Below are 20,632 nucleotides of genomic sequence, written 5' to 3'. Positions count from 1 at the left end.
GTTTTCCCCTGGCCTGTTGTCATTAATCAGCACCATTAGGCCACTCTCTCGCCTTCCATTGCCGCAACCTCCCTTTTGTCTCATATCCATAAAATGGGGGGGGGGGGGGGTGCAAAAAAAGGCATTACAGGAACTTGAATTCCAACAACGTTGCTATCAGGAGGGAAAGCAGAAGCCAGAACCGGGTTAGTTCGGTTTGTTGGCGTGTGAGGTGTGGCCAACAGTAACCCTGTGCAACTGTTTTTATTTTGTAATTTGCCGCCATCGTATGAAAACTTCCTTTCCGGTGCTGAAAAGTGAAATACAACTGAATCGTAGTTTCCGGGTGTGCTTGGAAATTATTATTTGTCGTCACTGCTCAGTTTCAGCCTTTCAGATTAGATTAGATGAGCCTTTATTCGTCTCACAATGGAGATGTTTACATTTCATTTTACATTTCATGCAGAAAAAACAAAATACAGGAGCTGCTGTAAAGGCAGCTACTCACGCGGCGCCACCTTGAAGTCAAAAACAAACAGAAACAAATAATGTGACACAACACAAAGGACACAGACAGTCATTCTATATTAAGCACTTTCTCTTTATTACATGAAGCAGTCCTAGATGTAAAAGGAGAGGATCAAAGCTTCCTTATCACCAGTGGATCTGAGTCGTCATGGTGGAATGCATATGTCTGCTATAAGCTAAGTGTTGAAAGCAAACACGAAGCTGTAGCGTCCATTGACAAAAAGAGATTGCTTCATATCTCCCGCCACATGTAAATCCGCTTCAATTCCAAGCTGCGATTTGCTCATTTTTTTAGCGCAGTGCTCCTGAAGGCATCTGATGGCTTTTTAATGTATTTTTTTAATGTGGATCTACATCATCGGGCTTTCGTTTGATCTTAAGCCGCCGAGCATTGTTTCAATTTGAGGCTGTTATCATCCGTGTTGTCACATCGTCATCATCATCATCATCATCCGAGCCAGGCGGTCCGATAGCGTGAAAATGATTCACTCGGCTTCATTCCGAGGAGGCTCTGCGTGTTTGATTTGCATAACTTGAGAAAATGATACGAGATGGGCATATTGATTTAATTTCATCCGGGCGCGCTGTTAATTACGCCATCGTAAAAAGTGTCACGGCTTTATCGCTTTGGTTCAGAACGGTCGAGGGAGGGAGGTTGCGTGATGGAGATTATATTGTCAGCCGTGATTTTTACGTGAGTGGGTCATCGTGAAAAAGAAGAAGAAGAAAAAAAAATTGGAGCGTATCAGCGGCGCTTTGAAGGATTAGCCCGTGCTGATCTGACTTTGTTCATTGGAGTGTTTTCCATCTGCCTTTAACCCCCCCCCCCCCCCCCTTCGCGCTGACATCTTGATTTATATTCGGCTTTTAGCGCCACGACGTGTTTGACATCATTCCGAAGAAGGACCGTCTCCTTTCATCTTGATGGAGAACACATGTGCTACGAGTTGACGACCCCGAACGAAAAAAAAAAAAAAAACATCACGTGGCTTTCGTTGAAAAGCTTTCTTCAACCGTCATCTGTACTTCTTTGAAGGTGTCTGACGTTTCGCTTCTCATCCAAGAGGCTTCGTCAGCAAACTAAAATTTTGCTGGTAGCTCTGGTCCTATATATATATATATATATCCATACTGTCCAGAGGTGGTGGTTCCAGACCTCTGCTATTATAGGTCCCTGCCCTTAGGGTGGGGGGAGCAGCGGAGTCAATCTGATGTACATATGCACCTAAAAGCTAGCAATCACTCATTTGACGACAATGAGGTTAAAATCTTAGCGAACGAAAATAGATGGTTTGAAAGGGGGAGTAAAATAAGCAATTTTTATAAAATAGCAAAACCCTTCACTAAATCGCCATAGTGGTGTGAGGTTTAAATTGGATCGGGCTTACAACACACTTCTGAGATTGTTACCACATAGGCTTAGTTATGCTGATGAGGTGATTCCAGTGCAAAAGGGGCAATCAGGCCAGTCGTAGACCATTATCAGTCAGTACAATAGAAGTAATCAGTGTAGCCTCAGGAAATCATCCTATGGTACCGCCACCTCTGGACAGTAGATATATTTATATATAGGGTCAGAGCTAACAGCAACATTTTAGTTCGCTGACGAAGCCTCTCAGATGAGAAGCCAAACGTCCGACACCTTCAAAGAAGTACAGATGACGGCTGAAGATACCTTTTCATCGATGGACCACTCCTGTACAACTGAGAGCTTATACAGAGGTATCACATGGATTCTTTGTTTGCGTCGGTTTTAGCATTGCTGTCACAGAAACACCACAGCCCGAACGGATTAATCGTAAGTGCAGGGATGCAAAAAGCGGATGACATCCTTTTGAATGTGCCGATCTCGGAGCTTCTCTTTGTCCTGGGCGACACAAAGCAGTTGCATAATGCGCAATCTGATAAGTGCTCTCTCGCCCGTCATCCAATACGTCAACGGCGACTCGTCCGCCGCCGAACTTGATGAATTAGACCGCGAACGCAAGGAACTCCGAGGCTTTGTCCGCACCCCTCCCCTGACGCCACGTGACACTGATTGCCTGCGTCCTGAGTGAGCGTGAAGATGAAGCGGCCCTGTCAAGTCGCCGACCGGCGCACTGCATCATGTCGGGCGGAAGAAGAAGAAGAAAGAGGAAGAAGACGACAGCTGCACCAGTTAATCCTTCATCGCGGGGGCAGGCGAGATGGACGGCCAAAGATAACTTCTGCTAAAGATCAGAAACTCAGCCTTCCATCTGTGCTCCGTTTCCGCGTCAGAATGAGGAATGAGGCCACTCGCAACGCCGTCCGCCAACGGCATTTGCTATTACAATTGGCCAGAAATGGAAATGTATTCCGATTCGATGCATGTTGTGCTGCAGCATCGATCATTTTACGTAGAGGATAAAGAGTACATGCAAACTGTCAACAAAGAATAGTTAATCACGTTCGCACATCTGCTGTTTGTTAGCATGATTCTAATCTAACTTTCTTCAGGCGAGCCTGAAGAAAGTTGTTGGGATGGCTAGCAAACAATACAAAAGTGCATTTATTATACATCGAATACGGTCTATTGTGTGTAGTTCTAAGGCTTGTTTAGTTGAAAACTATATTTTATGGTGACCTGGGAACGGATTATTCTCATTTTGATGGTTTCCTATGGGAAATTAATTTTTGGAATACACACTTTTCACCTTACACACTGGGAATCACTGGGAATCAATTAAGTGCGTAAACCAAGGTTCCACTGTAAGTTCTTTTAACGTGTAGCTGCACGCTATTGATATGCGGCGCGTTTGAAGGCCTGTTCCCGACTTGAAGCCAATTAACATGTTTTTGGGAAGCCATCAATCTCCGCTGAGCAAAGAGTGGATGTGAAATCACGCAAAAGGACCAAATTCCACGAGGCGACACCCCCGTTCGACAATCATGACTTGGCGTTTTTTGGACTGGAGACACTTTTATGTTTTTTCTTTTTCTCGGTGTGATGCTAGCCTCGCTTTCCCCGACTGGTAACATTTTGATGAGAGTGTTCTGTTGCTTAGTTTGCTCCATTAAATTTGGTTGAGAGCCCCCCTCCCCTGCCCCCATCTGAACTCCTGACCTATCGTGCACAGAAGCTACATTGACAAAATGACGTGTTTGATAGCAACTCAAGCCGTCAGCGCCCCACTCCCCGTTTGTATTTATGGCCCAAGCCTTGTGGTTACCCCTTACAGCCATAAATCACGTTAATTGCCCCAATGATAAAACGCCTGCATTGAGAGCCCGCTTGCCGTTTCATCTTTGTTCCCGCAATTATTCATCAGTTAACCCGCAAAAGAATTCCAGACGGTCCTAGCGCCCGTCCACTTCTCCTCGCAAATATCACATGACCGAAACGGGCTTTGAAAACAAATGGAATAACTATTTTATTCATTGTATTCTATTTGTGATTGTACAGTAAAGTCTCGTTATATCGATATTGGTTATATCGATAGTACTGCTTATTACGATACTATTTCTATGAACGCAAGGAGAAAATTTACATGCCGCAGGATCGGATATATCGATAGTCCGGTTATATCGATATAACGAGACTTTACTGTATTTTATTTATGATAGTACCTATGCTTGTCTGTGACTGTAAAGTGCCCTTGAGAGCTTTGAAAGGCGCTTAAAATGAAATGTATTATTTTTATTATTTTCACACTATATATTCAGTTTTTTTTAAACAAGCAGAAGTGGCGAGTTCAGTGTCGTGGAAAGGCAGAAGGATGATTATTTATTTGTCACTCCGGCAGTAATGAACTGGAGATAGGGCGACTGATTTATTGCCATGTCAGTAGTGGAGCGTGACTGTCACTTCTGTCCGTTTGTCAGCATCGCCCTTGCGAAAAAAAAAAGAAAAAAAAACTCGCTATCTACCTTTTCCTGCCGCGATACGTAAACAATCTTTCATGATTCCCGTACGTTATTCGCCTGATGGGCTGTCGGCATCAATTACTGGAATGAATGGGTTTGTTCTCATACTTAGTGGAGAAATGGGGGCAGGAGGGTGTTAGCTACCTGCTATTGCCGTTAAAAAAATGTATCAATGCTATTGGCGTTAGCATAATTTCAATAACAAAATGCATGATTCAAAACGTTCAGGATTAAAAAAATGAAATAAAATACAATTAAATTAAATAATATTAAATGAAATTAAATACAATAAATTGGGTTAAATTAAATGTAATTAAATGTAAAAAGAAATGTATCAATGTTCTTGCCGTTAGCATAATGGCAATAGCAAAATGCATGATTCAAAACATGAAAACTGCAGTATGAGACAAAAGATAATAAAATAAATAAATCATTATAATAAAATTTAATAAAATTAAAATATTTTTACATTAAATAAAATAAATGAAATACAATGAAATTCAATCAAATTAGATTAAATTAAATGTAATTAAATAACAAAAACCAAACACTACAACAATAGCACCCAAAAAAATAATCTGTGAGTAGCTCAAACAAAGTGGTAAATTCCATTTCCAATTACGAGGTCATACGGACGTAACTTTCTTTATGTCCACAAATCTCGGCTACGTAATCCCGTTAAAAGCCGTCACGCTTTTTAGGATTATGTTATTGAAACGTTTACATAAGTAGATCAACTTTGCAGGGTGATTTTGTAAATTCGTTCAAAAAAGAAAAAAAAAACTCATTCACTGCCATCCCCGAATTTAATCTTGTGATGTAGCGGGAAGATTTCCTTCAATTGACCTTGTTGGGGCTGTCGGACGGGAATCTCGGGTCATGGGGGGGATGCGAAGACGCCATGAATAATGAGCACTGCTTAGTTCTGTAACATTTTTCATAAAATTGACGCATGCAATTAAAGATCATTCGGAATTGTCAATCCAAACAGGAAAATATTCAATGAAACCGACATTTTGTCATTTTCACCATTAGTTTAATTCTAACACACACGCGACATACAAAAGCGATACAAATATTCCACGCAAATATTTCCGATTTTTTTTTAGACACCTTTTTGTTCTCGTCGCCATTGTAGGAGGAGTCCGTCTGTATTTATTGACGTGACGCCGTCCATCCAAACGTCGCCATTGTAAATGTATCTTGCGCGTTTCTATCGCCCATACGCTTATCTACAAACCGCAAAGCAAATCGATGAGGATAATCCATCTGGAAGTCTGTCGATATGGTAATGATGCCATCTCATGGACATATCAATCATCCTATCCCCCCCACGCAACGCTTTGCAGCTGTATTGTGCAAGGCTTTTTGGTGATGAATGCCCCCTGCATTGTGCGGCGCCTCGCACTGATTGTTTTCAAATTCTCGGCAACAAGCCGACAAGACGTCGATGTGCTCCAGCGTAAGAAGCGGACCACCGCGCCATCGCTCAAAATCTGCGACGTATCGACTTGCATTTGCATGAAAAGAACAAAACGGCGAGGGAGAATCGGCTTTTTATGATTGAATGTGCGTCGTGGTCATGCAGGGGTGGCAAAATTAGTCATAAAAGCTAATAAAATAAGCTAATCTCGCTATGATTGCTACATTTTGGACCACGGTAACCCAATAACACTGCAGATTACTTGCTAAACGTCTGTGTAGCTCTTTCTCTCCTTATCCGAAGAGCTTTGTCATTGAACTAAAGTAACTCAAATAGATAGCAAGCTAGCTATCTAACAGGTAGTTAATAGATAGCCAGCTAGACAGTTAGCTATTTACACTTGAGAATGAAGATGTTTATCACGGCCACGTCTGTCCATTAGTGATATATATATATATAGGACCAGATTTACCAGCACAACTTTAGTTCGCTTACGAAGCCCTTCGGATGAGGAGCGAAAAGTCCGACACCTTCAAAGAAGTACAGATGATATCTGAAGAAACCTTTTCATAGAATTACTTGCTAAAAAAAATCGAAATTGATAGCGCGAGTGCGAACGGTGGCCCGGATGGAAGCAATTTATTCCAAATAATCATCCGAGTACACGAATGCGCGCCACCGCTTCGGCGTCCATGCTGGAAAATGTGACAGTTGTTTCTTTCCCCGCGATGAATCACCGACGGGCAGGATGCAAAGTGGATTGTTGTGCGTGCTGATAACAATTTAAATCCTGTTATGGGTAATGCTCGGAAAAGCCCCCCCCACACCGCCCTCGCTGGAAATTGAACATGACACGCGAGCGATTTATTATCCTTGTGTGTTCTTAACCTCGGCTATCAGATCGTTTGTCGAAGCGTATCCTTGTGATCCGGCGCGGAAAGTGCACTCTTGATGAAAAAGCGTGACGCGGGTGGAAAAGAACAAAAAAAAATGAGTGACGATGAATGCATCTCCAAACGACTTCCGTTTTTATGAATAGACAGGAGGAGCAATTCAACTTTCCCCTTGCTGTTTATCGTCGGACGGAGGGAAACGTGCAAGATGTGAAGCGGCTCGGGGATAAATCACTTTGTGTTTTGTTTTTTTGGGGGGGTGGTAATTTATATTTTGGCAACGTCACCCCAAGTATGAGTTAGTTCAGGAATAACAAACACTTCGTCATGACCCTTGCTTGTGACCAGCTGCTTTTGAAGAGCCCAGCTGCGACCAAAAAATGGCCCGAAAGACAAAGCAGGAGGAGGAGGCGGTTTGGGCATAACAAATAGGCCATCCTCATTGTTGACGAGCGTTTTCCTCCCCCGAGTGGCCGCCTGACAACGGGGACGGACCGACCGGCCGGCCCCTCGCTTCTGATTTAAGAGGTTGGCCTGCCGGTGACCCCTCGCCCGCCTCTTCGTCTTTGGCTGCAGCTTAGCTTGACTTGTGAAATGCTTGCTCATTCCCTCCATTGCTCATTAATCCGCCCAAGCAGCCCCAGCGCTCTTGTGTGTAAATTCCTTCATGCGCAGCTTTTTACGGCTGTGTACTTTTGGTTTACAAGGCCGCTGCTTTGTGAGTTTTCTCATAAATTCGACAGTGGGGTCATTAGTTTTTGCGATTTAACTCGTTCACTGCCAGACATGTGCAAAATGCATCCGTAGTCGTGTTATTTTTTTCCCCATATTTTTTTAACTTCAATTTTATTGCTTTTCGTGATCTCATTTGCTCATTGAAATATGTTTGCTTTTAATTTACTTTTTATTTGTTTATTCATGAAGTTGTTGTCATAAATAGTGATGTGACCATATTATTTAGATGTACAAATTGGCATTTCAATTTTGCATAATTGGCTAATTTAATTCAAATTCATAATTTAGATTGAACGCATTACTTTCTTGACGAACAACTCGGCCCACCTCCCGTTAACTCATTCACTGCCAGACATGTGCAAAAAAGTGTCCATTCCAGCGCCAGGGTTTTCGTCATTGTCACTTGAATTCCCGGACCCACAGATTATTGAAATTTAGGACTACATAAACATTCAATGCAGCGTTGGAAACCTTAGACTCTCTTCTTTCATCAGTAAAAAAAGAGTTAATTCCGACGTTATATGAATCTGACCAGCGCTTTATCGGCACCCAAGTATGAAAAAAAAAAAAAAACAAAACCCGAACAAATTCGGGAATGGCAGGGAATGAGTTAATAGCCACTATTTGGGATCTGAGATAAGTACCAGTAGGCCTGAAAATCTCAGTTGACTTATGGTAATATTTTCTTCAAATAGGTTTGCGCAAAGGGTATAGTTATAGAAAAAAATTAAATAACTAAAAAAATAAAAAGCAGGTGTTCAGTGTTAAAGTTGTGGCTGTGGTCATTATGAAGACAGGCCCACATTAGCACGGCCTCGGGGCACTTCCTGCTCGTCATGCATAATTAAAAAAGAGAAGAAGAAAAAATGAGACGAATGAAAGTGGCTGTGGGAAACAGAAGCGGCGTACATGGAAAAAAATGTATTTTATTTCGCCGGGGTCTGGCAGGAAATCAATTAGACGTGATGCATTGTTTGGGGGGAATGGGAGATTGGATCCAGCTGTTCTCATCGCTACACACAACCCTGTAAATTATAGTGCCGCGTGTGTGTATTTGTGACAAAATCTGTTCAAAAACTGATTTATTCGAAAACCGAAACAGCAATTTCCATTATAATCCATGTAAAAAATGTAATCCGTTCTGAGTTGAGAAAACAACTCTTTTAAAGCACGTTTTAGCTATTTTATAGTACAGATAAACAAGTAATAAAGTAATAAAGTCATTTTTGAAAAGTACTACAAAAACAAACTGTAATATGTTTTATTTTCACCATTTTTATCAGGAACATTGGAACATAAAACATCTCTATCTTTATGCAAGGATGACTGTCTAAAAATATGTAAAATGTGTAAAAAAATACTCCAATACATCCCACCTGTATGCCGAGTTCATGACCGACAACACGCCTCATAAATCCGCCGTGTTTTGGCAGCGCAACGTCGACATGTACGTGCGCGCAAGCCCCCTTTCGTCATGCTGAACTTTGGATGTCCTCCCCGTTTCAGGGTGGCGCCATCTTTCACGTGGCTTAGTTAATTGACATCGCCGACGGGTGAGAACTGCCCAAAGTTTGAGGCACACTTACACCGTCGCAAATAGGCAATCGGGAGACATGACTGTCCTTCAGCATGACTGTCTTTTTCTTCTTCTGTGGTACCTGTCACAGGAAGTGGTCCCGCGTTAGCCCTCGGGGATTTCCTGAGAACGCCCTGCTCACACAAAGGCCATACCTTCCCCTGTCTTGGCACTGTTTATTTTCACTCCTAAGACGCCGTACAATCGCCCGTGCGGGTCAAGGTGAGGCTACGTCGCTTTGCGAGGGTGGAAAAACAAACAGATGTTCTTTGATGATAATTGCAGGGAAGGGGAAAGAGATGCGGACGAGCGACGTGGGTATGTTAGGAGGGGCGGGAAGGCCTTCCACCTCCTTTGCAATATAATTAGCGGCGGCCATTGATTGGCGTCAACTTTGTGCAGGGGAGGAGCTATAGAAATCATATTTCAAATATTTTTGGGTGGTAAATTTAATGGGTTTTATTAGTATAATACTGACCTGAATAGTTTGCAGAGTTTAAAAAAGTCCAGAGCGCCGATGCGTATGTGGAACTGTCGCAGCTTGGAATTGAAGCGGATTGATGTGGGACAGGAGATGTGAGACAATCTCTTTTCGTCAATGGATGCTCGAGCTTCAACATTTAGCTTTTAGTAGACCTGCACATTTCACCATGACGTCCCTGATCCACTGGTGAAAAGGACGTTTTGATCCTCTCCTCTTTCATTTAGAACTGCATCATGCAACAAAGAGGGTGCAGAGAGTGCTTAAGATTGAATGACTGTGTCTTTGTGTTGTCATAGACACAGTTTTTTGTTGTTGTTTTGACTTCAAGATGGCGCCGTGAGAATGTCTGCCTTTACAGCAGCTTCTATATTTTGTTTTTCTACTTCCTTTCCACTACCGTCTCTAACTTTGCTGATGTGAAATGTAAATATATCCACTTCCAGACCAATAACGGCTAATCCAATCCAATCCAATCCAAAAGGACACGGCATGTTTTGTCCACTTGGTAAATTTTACACGTAGATGGATATCGTGAGCGTTTCATCGGGCTTTCGCGACCCTTCTCAGTGGTCTCCCGAAAAAAAATCAGCTTATTTAAGAAACAATTAGGAGCACACACAAAGCAATTTGCAGCCACTCCGAGTGTCGCGAGAGCTACGAGCGCTGCGGCGGCGGCGAAAAAAGGGGGCCTTTCAACGCTGATTTATCGCGCTGTCACCTTCACGAGTCAACATAATTAATAGGAGCGCCGACTTGTAATTCCGCCCACTTCCACGGCCCGGCGGACGGCTTTTGATTGATGACGGCCGAGGACTTTGCTTTCTATCAGTTCATATGCTCGTTATTTATGCTGATGACCAATTTTCGTTTGGGTCGCCGTCATCCCTCTCGCGACTAATCTAAGAGAATTAGAGTGGAGTGCATTTTTAGACGTCTCTCATTTATCTTGGCAACTAGCGGAAGGGGAAGGAGAAAAGGGGGCGGAGCCTTCCATCGCTTTCAGTTCACCGTCATGGCCGCCCTGGTGATTTTGCAGTTGCAACTTGATTTGAATGTTTATTATTATTTTTTTTTAATTCTTTATGTTGAACTGTTACATTTTCAGTTTTTTTTACACTTTCTCCCGTTATTTTTTCGCTCTTTCAACATTTGTGAGTATAAACAAACGCGTACAATACAAACGAATCCCCAACAGAGCGATCGATCGTCTCGAGTGTAAGAACCTATTTCACTCTCCATAAAGTACAACGCTTCACCGCTTCTCCAGCAAATAGCAGCATGCTCCCGCACATAAACTACAAAAAAAAATAAAAAAAAAATCAATTTAGCAAAATGGATGATTCTCCTCATTTCGACCAAATGAATCACGGTCACTGTGGCGATAATGCATCATCAACGGCCTTGGCAGATGAATACGACGCATTATAAGCAAGCCAGATAAACCCCGTCACATGGTAGCAGAAAAATGACAGCCCCTTTGCAAATGTTATGATCCCGCAAAAGCTGCTGCGAAGGTTAAATTGTGTATTACTGTTAAAAAAAAATAATAATCGAGATGGCGGCCGGACTTTGGCGTCCTTGCAGCTACAATAAAAAAAAAACGAAGCAAGGTTGGATTTCGAGACATTAAACTTGGAGGAGTCAAATATAAGGCAGTAAACAACACGGCACATCTCAGGCTTTGTGTTTGTCATTTTAATGCAACATCAAACTTTCCGGAAACAGATACAAGTAACATCTGACTTACGACCGATTTCCGTTCCGACCAAACGGTCATAAGTCGAAACCCGACAAATGGACTCCAGTATTTAGTGGCTATTTTGGTGCCGTTCGACGAGAAAAAATGTTTAACCGAGCGCTAATAAGATGCAGAGCTAACAAAGAGGCGTCAATACACCCGGTCGATCGCTGGACGGCAGCCATCTATCAGCCGGCCACCAAATCGATGCCGTTTCTTCCAGGAAATGATAGCTTTCAAATAAACGCAACGCAATCCTCCTCTAGGGGGAAGATAATGACATGTGGCCGCCCGCTTCTTGGTGTGCCGGCTCGCAAATCTGAAGGGTTGCAGAACCACCAGAACGGAGAAGGGTGTGTGGAGATAATTTAGAGGTAGCTCGTGTCCATAGAGTCATGAACAATGATTGTTTGTTTTTACATTAGATTTATATTAGATTACATGACACTTTATAATAATAATACATTTAATTTACAAGCGCCTTTGAAATCATGGACACTTTACAATTAAGGGTAACATCCAACTTATGACCAGCTCGACTTACGACCACCCGTACTTACGACCACGACCTCGAGACCCTTTTTTTTTTTTTTTTTTCTACGCCTGGCACCGCAATGTGCTAGCAGACCAGCAACGCGTACGACAATTTTGGCCAGCCAGCAAGCATCTCACTCTCGCACAGCAATCGACCGTGTGATGGCACCAGAGTTTCTGAGTCATTTAGCCTCCGAGTCTCTATTCAACATTTTGAATGGATTTCGACTTATGACCATTTTGATTTACGACCGTTTGGTCAGAACAGAACTCGGTCGTGAGTCCGATGTTACCTGTAATTGTCTCACAGTGCAGAAATTTACATTTCACATCAACAAAAACAAAATACAGGAGCTGCTGTAAAATAAGCCACTCATGCGACGCCATTTTGAAGTCAAATAAACAAAAATAAAAACAAAATAAAAAATAATGTGACACAACACAAGCAGCGACAGTTCCACATATGCATCGGCGCTCTGCATTTGACCTTGACATTGAGCTTGACCTTCCCGAGATGAAATAATGCTCCCGTGAGGCGGCGGCCATAATGGTGTGCACTATAATCACATTGCGTTACAAGCCAAGGTGACTGAGAGGAGAAGGAGTTATACACCATCACCCCCGGTCCTTCTCACCCTGTCAATCAAGAGCCCCTTGTCTGATGGAGTCACATCAGGGCGGCACACCTGACACCGCCGCCGTGTCTTTATTTCCCGCCGCCGTCCCTTCGCGGCACACATCACCCTTGATTAATACACTGACAGCAGCCGACGGGTAAAACGAGCGCAACCCTTCACCGCTTCTCTTATTCAAACACGCTCATCCAGCGCTGATCAATGCTAGTCGCCGCCAATTGGACTTTATCAGCGTCGACGACGCCCTTTTCCCGTTGCGATCACCCTAAGTGACACCGCGGCCGGCGACAGGATGAGACGTTAATAAATCAAAGCGACCTCTGCGATGTAAATCCCCCAGTGATGCATTTAACGGAGGAGACCTCGGATTTAATAACAAGGGGGGTTGCGGCCATTTGCTTTAATAGAAAAGACATTTTAAAGCAGCGGCGAATCATCAAGGGCCATTGATCGGATATAAAGTGCGCCGGCGAGCTTGGCAAGTCCTTCAATGCACAGGCTAGTAAAAAAAACCACAAATAAATGAATACATAAAAAGAGAGAGGTGAGTGTCTAAATTATTCCCCTCTGCATCGGCTACTCGATGCTATCACATGCATCTTGTTGGCATGTCAATGGGAATTCCAATGCAAGTTAGCATCATGCTAATCGGAAAAGTGCCAGCAAGTAAGAACAGCCAACAGGGGGGATGTTGTATGCCTGAAAAAAAAGGATAACAGGCTTTCAGGGAATTACAAGGGGTCCGCGATTCAATTTGAATTGCGTTTATAATAGGGGTGGGCGGCTTGGGGGGAGGAGGCTTTTGACAATCCAATTGCTCAAGTGTCAAATATGCCGTGTAATAAGGTCGGACCCGTCAGAGTGATTAATGAATTGTCACAGGCAAAAAAAAAAAAAAAAAAATAGCGGCGTTGCCGTCGGTGATTTGTAGCGGGGGCACCCGGTACCGATTGCGTCGTTGCATCCCCCCCCTCCCCCAACGACCATGTGAGCAGGTGTGACAGTCGGATTCCTTTTCTTGTGGATGTATTAAAGGTCCTTTCCCGCGGTGACAGGCCGCTGCGTTCTGCCACCTTCTCCGCCAGCCCCTTCGCGAGACTCTGGGCAGCCACTGCGTCTTGACAGACCACTGTCACTTCCCATCACGCTTTCCCCCACCGCCTCCCCGCCGATCTCCCAGACCCACTTTCCAAGCGCCGCAATTATTTTTTTGACAAGCTATCCATCAGCTTTAACTTTAAAGCTATTTTTTTCTTTTTTTCTGCCAATTGCTGTTGTTGGACCCCCCCCCCCTCTGCCTTTTTATGCTCAATTTGGCCGAGGGAGACTACGAATACTTTGCAGCGTGTACATTTTTTCTCGTAACCGTATTTGTTTGCGATCGCAATGGAATTTAGTGCCGGCAACCAACCCTTGTCAGGTCGAATAAACACAGCGAAGGCCCAAAATGGTCGTCAACGGACATCTAATGGGATTAACTGCCATTTTGTATATCCTCCTGTTACGGTTTTTACATTTTTTTAATCTGTTCCCCCTCGTGTTTGTTTTTTTTTCTTCTTTTAACTGTAGTCAAATTGCAGAGGTCAACAGGCCAAGAGGTGAAAAAGCCAAAGCACTCATTTAGCCGGCGTGTCACGCCAACGTGATGGAGTTGAATCCCAGTGCTGGATTGGAGCTGCCTACCTCGGTGTGAAAAGTGGCATGTGGCTGAAAAGGTATGTGCACACCCCCCTTTTTGGAGGGACTCGTTCTCTCATCTGCGCGCCAAACTCGCACGCCACGGAGAACAACTCGGGTTATTAATCGTCGGACGAGGTGCGAAGCAATTAAAGTGGCCGAGGTACTCCGGGCCATGAGAGACTTTTGAGCACTGCCTTGCACATGAGCGCACGTGATGTTTTTTTTTAAACAATTTTAGCCACGCCCGTGAAGAAAAAAAATCTGAAAAACAGAAATTATACGAAAAAATGTATATATACACAATACAATAAAAAAACACAGTCGGCAATCTTAAGCACTTCCTGCACCCTCCTTGTTGCACGAAGCAGCATCAGTAGATGTAAGAGGAGAGGATCAAAGTGTCCTTTTCACGAGTGGATCTGGGACGTCATGGTGAAATGTGCACGCCTGCTACAAGCAACGCAAACACAAAGATGTAGTATCCATTGACAAAAAGAGATTGTCTCATATCTCCTACCCACATAAATCCGCTTCAATTCCATGCCGTGACATTTTCACGCTCCTCTACTTACGAACATTCGAGTTACAAAGAACGGTACATACAAACATTTTTGTAGTAAATTATGTATTATTCTCTCCAGCTGTACATTTACATATATTTATAGTCTGTGTAAGCTCTCAGTCGAACAGGAGTGGTCCATCGATGAGAAGTAATCTTCTCATCGATATATTTATAGTGCATATATTTTATTCCAAGTTTTCAGTACATACAAATACTGAAATTAAATTCGTAAATTGGGTAGCATATGTCCACCTAAAATTGTATTTTGTAACCACAAAATACTAATTGGACAAAATTAGGCCCTTTGGATGTGCAGACGGTCGCCTACTTGCAAACGTTCGCGTTACAAACAACTGTACATATGAAAATGTTTGTAGTAACATGTAGCATTCTCTCCAGTTGTACATATACATATCTTTATAGAGCATATATTTTATTCAATGTTTATTTTTCAGTACATACTAATACAGGCTACTTATACACGCCTTAACATGTTTATATAAACCATAAACATACTTATATAAGCCCTTAAAAATACATTCCACACAACTGAAGCAACTTACGAACAAATTCACCTTACGAACGACCGTACCGAATGTATAATGTTTGTAAGTTGGGGAATGTCTGTATATATACTGTATATATAGCTTTTTTAATGCTTCAGTAGGGGTACTTTTGCCACCTTTGGTGTGCATCCGCTCGCTTCCTTTGCTGTAAAGATGAAGCGCACTTCCTGTTTTTCGGCGACCATCTGTAAGGGCAAAACGAGCCCAAGGTAAAAGCGATGACTGCAACTTGGCAGGAGATAAAACGGGCACGCCGTAAAGGCAATTCATAATTCTCACATTTTGTGGAGAATAATTTCAACAACAAAAAAAAGGGTCAGCTGATTCCTTCCTCCCAGCCGCTTCGGGAATGATGGGCCAAGCTTTTTTCCAAGGCAGCCTCATTTGTCTGTCAGGGCGCTTGATTTAGCTGCCGTCACTTGAAGCTCATGTCGGCTTGATGATACCGCTCGCTCGTACGCTGGAAGAATTTGTCACCGGCGGCTTTGACAGCTAGATAATTGCTGATGCTTAGCAGAATAATAGCGCTCGGGCATCCGTGGTCGCATGAAAGGAATATTTGGAGGCCGTTGCTTTGTTTTTTCATTGCATGTAGTGGGCACATGTTTGTTGAATTAGCCAATGTATAAAGTGACCGCTTATTTCCACACTACCCAGGGAAGGCGTGAATACAATTCTGCATTGTTTTTACTTTATTCCTTCCTCATATGTGCATTTTGGAATAGGCGGGGGGGGGGGGGGGGGGGGGTTAACACTCTGACCTTGCAGCTTTTTGCGCGGCCCATCCATCTTGAGCTGTTTAGCCGTGTCACTGAATTCACAGCGGCCAGATTAACGCAATTCATCACCGCAATCATCCTCCATTCATCAAACCCCCCCCCCCCCCACTCGCCCCATGAATGTTTTGACGTCCAGTTAATTTTCCGCTGATGATTTATCAAACCGTAATTACCATACTCTGAAGGAGTCATTCGTTATCTTGATGAATGATAACGACGCCAAAGTGGATTGAATTTTAAGCAAGTTCTCTCTGATGGGAACATGCGTTATTGTGACTAATGGCTGACCACGAAAGTCATGGCGGGGGGGGACAAATTTTAAACCCCCATGCTGTGATTTGGCAAATTTCTAAACCATCATTTTGTAAGGTAGGCGACGACAAAAATACCAAAAATTTCGCTGGCCGGTTGGATTAGCAAATGGGATTAGCAACAAACACCAAAATCGCTTCATCCGGAATCATAACATCAGCAGTGTTACGTAACATCAGAATCCTCTTTATTGGCCAAGTATGTAGAACACACAAGGAATTTGTCTCTGGTAGAACATGTTGCACTAGCATCATCATAAAAAAGACAGGACAAAGCATCGAGGGCGCTAATAAAAGCTAATCTAATTGAAAAGGTGGTGGGCAGGGTACGGAGGGTTCTGGTCGGATTTTGTCTTGATTCTTGCAGTGTGCAAGTCTTCAAAAGTGGTTATGATTGTTTTCCCGCCGTCCGAACTGTCCGTTGAAGTCGGATTTGGTCCATTCTTGTGAAGCAAACAGTGATGGAAGGACACAGGATTGATTCTATGGCCTTGTCAGCTGCGCTGTGCGGCCATTTGCCTTGAGACGTGAGGCTTAATCCGCGTGACCTTCCCAAGGTCACGCGGCTAGTAATTGATGTTGCTTCTTCATCTGTTTCCTGCGAAATGTTTTTGAAGATTCTCTTCTACAAAGGGGAAAAAAATAAAAGCAGAGTAACCCCTAAACTCAATTCACGCCCTTCCTTGCGGGAGGTCGAGCCCAGATGACACTCCGGCGCTCGCCGACAAAGACTTTTCAGTCTTGTATGGCCCTAATTCGGAAGTAACACAAGAAGCTCAAAAAAAACCTAATCCCAGATTGGCACGACTTTGAAGTGACAATCTTCTGGGACCACCGGCTCATTGCACAAGAAAGAAAGACCACCTCGTACGTAACGAAAAAGGGGGTGGAGGCGGATAATGGGGAGTTTAAAGGCACTTTTGACTTTGAAAGGAAAAAGTTTGATCAGCAATTAAACATTCCAAAAGGGAAATGAGTCATAGTTGTCCAGTTATATGCCTGTTTTAATTCATCTGTTTTTTTCCACATGCAAAAAGCGTTTACGTGATTTTATTGTTGTTGTAAAAATATTACGATTGTCGCAAATCGGATGTTTGATCATGATATCGTTAGCTAAAGTCTGGTTTATGATATTTGCGTTGCAGATGGAATTTTTCTGGTTAATGGTTAAATCGTTCTAGATGGCGTATAGACTTAAGTTTTCTCGCATATTTAGCTTCAATTCCCCTGGTGTTCTTTGCAGAGGATAAAGAACAAAGGTGCGTTTTTGTCGCATCGGCAGGTATTGGTCCTGAGTGGGGATGACGCGCCACCGCTTGGGCCGTTATCCTCACAGGTCCCATTATCGGCCTCCTTATTAGTTTTTTGACTCAGCGCATGGAAAAAAAACCCGCCAGCGCTTCATCATGTCTTTCACATCTCTCCTCTCACGCGCTGACAAATCCCTTCTAGCCCGCCGACCGTTCTCCGCTAAGGTAATTAGCGTTAATTAAAAGGGTTCCAGCTGCTTCATGTGCATTTTGTGGCTGTGTGTGTGTGTGTGTGTCTGAGCAGCACATTGTCCTAACAGGTGCAGGCGCTGTGTTTAGCGGCGAACAGCGTGTCACTCGCATTCCTCGCCGCTTGTTCACAGTCAGAGATCAAGGAGATTTGGACTTTTGTTGTTTACAAAAGGAGTGAAACTTATTACCGGTGGAAAGCTGTGAAAAAGACTTTGGGGGAGGTGGCGGGGGCAGCCGGGGGCTTATCCCAAACAATGAAACTTGTTGACAATTGAGAGGTACTTTGTGTAGTATTCCAGAGTGCATTTTGACTTGCGGCAGACGTTCTGATATACAGTATATGTATATATGCGTATGTGTGTTTATATGTATATCGTGTGTGTATATATTCTATGTGTGTGTATATTTGTGTATATGTCTTTATAAGCTCTCAATCGTACAGGAGTGGTCCATCGATGAAAAGGTTTCTTCAGCCGTTATCTGCACTTCTTTGAAGGTGTCGGACGTTTCGCTTCTCATCCAAGAGGCTTCGTCAGCGAACTAAAATTTTGATGGTAGCTCTGGCCCTATAAATAGATATATACATATAAATATCCCTACTGTGCCAGACCTCTGCTATGATAGGTCCATGCTCCAAGGTTGGGGGAGCAGAGGACTATTTCCTGAGGCTACACTGATTACTCTATTGTCTTGAGTGATTATGGACTACGACTGACCTGATTGCCCCATTTGCTCTGGTCCTCATCAGCATAACTAAGCCTATGTGGTAACGATCTCAAAAGTGTGTTGTAAGAACTATCCAAATTAAACCTCACACCACCATGGCGATTTAGTGAAGGGTTTTGCTGTTTTATAAAAAATAGCTTCTTTTACTCCCCTTTCAAATCATCTATTTTCTATGGCTAAGATTTTAACCATATTGTCGTCCAATGAGTGGTTGGTAGCTTTTAGGTGCATAGAAGTAATCAGTGTAGCATCAGGAAATAGTCCTCTGCTACCCCCAACCTTAGAGCAGGGACCTATCATAACAGAGGTCTGGCACCGCCACCTCTGGACAGTAGGGATATATGTGTATAGGGCCAGAGCTACCATCAAAATTTTAGTTCGCTGACGAAGCCTCTTGGATGGGAAGCGAAATGTCAGACACCTTCAAAGAAGTACAGATGACTGCTGAAGAAACCTTTCCATCGATATGTGTGTACATTTATTGCTGTTACTACCTCTGATGTGTGACTAGATCCTACAAAAAGCGCCTTCCATCGTAGTGGGATGGGGTCTCCGCAAGTGCTCATGCGACGATTAGCTAAAGCTGTCAGGCAACAAGTGAAAAGTCGTGACTACACAAGCCAGAGGGTGCGCGAGTTTGGCTGTCACAAGTCATCCAGTCAGCCCGACGGTGACGTGCGGGACTTTTATGCGCAGCCGGGTCAAATCCAGCTTAAAGTCGCTCCCTCCTACCCCACTTCTCTCATTCACCCCCCTCCCCGCTTTCACATCCAATTCAGCGTCACATTCTTACCTACCGGCAACCTTTGCCGAGCTCCGGTCATTAATCAAAGTGGAGTGCTTGTCCTGACCTCAGCCCCCACCCGCCTCCTCCCCAGTACTTCACTTTGAAGTGCTCTGTCCTCTGCGGCATGAGGAAATCATTTGCTGCCCGATTCAATGAGACGTCAGTCGGGCCCGGCTAACCTAATGACATGTGAGAATATTAACCTCCTGCCACCAAGAGTGCGGCTTTCTATGGGAAGCACTACATTATTCATGCCGGTTCGCACGGTGTTGCCATTTGTTGTCATTTTTGGCAAGAGCGTACCCCCTTTTTACCTCCGTCAACCTCTGTCGAGTCAACGTTGCGTGAAGTGTCAGTCAAAAAGATCAAATCTGAAGGTTTTTTTTGAGCACGGTAGGCAGATGTCGGTCCGTCAGTCCCAAACCGCCTCGAATGGGGATTCAAACTCGATTTGAGATACAAGCGAAGCCCACTCCGGCGCCAAAGCACTATTTGTCTAAGCCCTCGTCCTCGCTCCTTGTCACACGCGCTCGCCGAGATGTCCGGAATGACGCGGCGCGCCATCCGGACCGACAAGTGACGCAAAAACGTTTTGGCATCTAACGTGGCCGGCGGGTCAGCCAGGGCGCCCTGCGGTTGCGGGTTGAGGACATCCGACCTGAAGTGCGTGCAAACTAACGGGCGACGTGACGGACAGCCGGGCCGACGAGCTCCAAGTGTTTGGCCGCCTTGTCGCCGGGAGTTTATCAATAGGCTCATTTGCATATGAGAGCGTCTATCGATCCGTCCGGCGCTGTCAGCCCAGCCGTCACTTGGTGTTTACTCAGCCGTTCACCTTGTGGAAGGGAGGGTAATACAGAAATCATAATTTTCATATTTTGGATTGAATTGGATGTACCTTTATTAGTCTCGCAGTAGAGAAATTTACATGTCACAGCAGCAAAGTGATGGAAAAAGGAGGAAAGGAAAGGAAGAAGGAGAAAAACAAAATATAGGAGCTGCTGTAAAGGCAGCCACTCTCCTTGCGCCATCTTGAAGTCAAAAGACCTAAATAATATGACAACGCAAAGACAGTCATTCAATCTTAAGCACTTTCTGCACCCTCTTCATTGAATGAAGCAGTTCTAGATGAAAGAGGAGACGATCAAAGCATCCTTTTCACCAGTGGATCAGGGACATCATGGTGAAATGTGCACGCCTGCTACAAGCTAAATGTTGAAAGCAAACACAAAGCTGTAGCATCCATTGACGAAAAGAGATTGTCTCGCATCTCCTGTCCCGCATACTGTAAATCCGCTTCAATTCCAAG

At 43.8% G+C, this 20,632-nt stretch overlaps 1 long non-coding RNA gene across 4 annotated transcripts in view; it reads left to right on the top strand.

Annotated features, from left to right (window-relative positions):
* Window positions 1-20,632, top strand: part of LOC148887612 (uncharacterized) — a 54,444-nt gene that overhangs the window by 23,433 nt on the left and 10,379 nt on the right. For 3 of the 4 annotated variants that reach the window (XR_016117633.1, XR_016117634.1, XR_016117635.1), the window contains exon 4: window positions 13,980-14,125. This is a non-coding gene — a long non-coding RNA (uncharacterized LOC148887612). Of the gene's footprint in view, window positions 1-9,110; window positions 9,242-13,979; window positions 14,126-20,632 lie in introns of all 4 variants that reach the window. The other variant, XR_016117632.1, reaches the window with a different exon arrangement.

The sequence above is a fragment of the Hippocampus bargibanti genome, linkage group LG15 (assembly GCF_051943395.1).
Source record: "Hippocampus bargibanti isolate YZ-2025 linkage group LG15, ASM5194339v1, whole genome shotgun sequence".
In the NCBI taxonomy this organism is placed as follows: domain Eukaryota; kingdom Metazoa; phylum Chordata; class Actinopteri; order Syngnathiformes; family Syngnathidae; genus Hippocampus; species Hippocampus bargibanti.
Note: the sequence above shows the minus strand (reverse complement) of the source record. Positions and strands in the feature narration are given on the sequence as shown.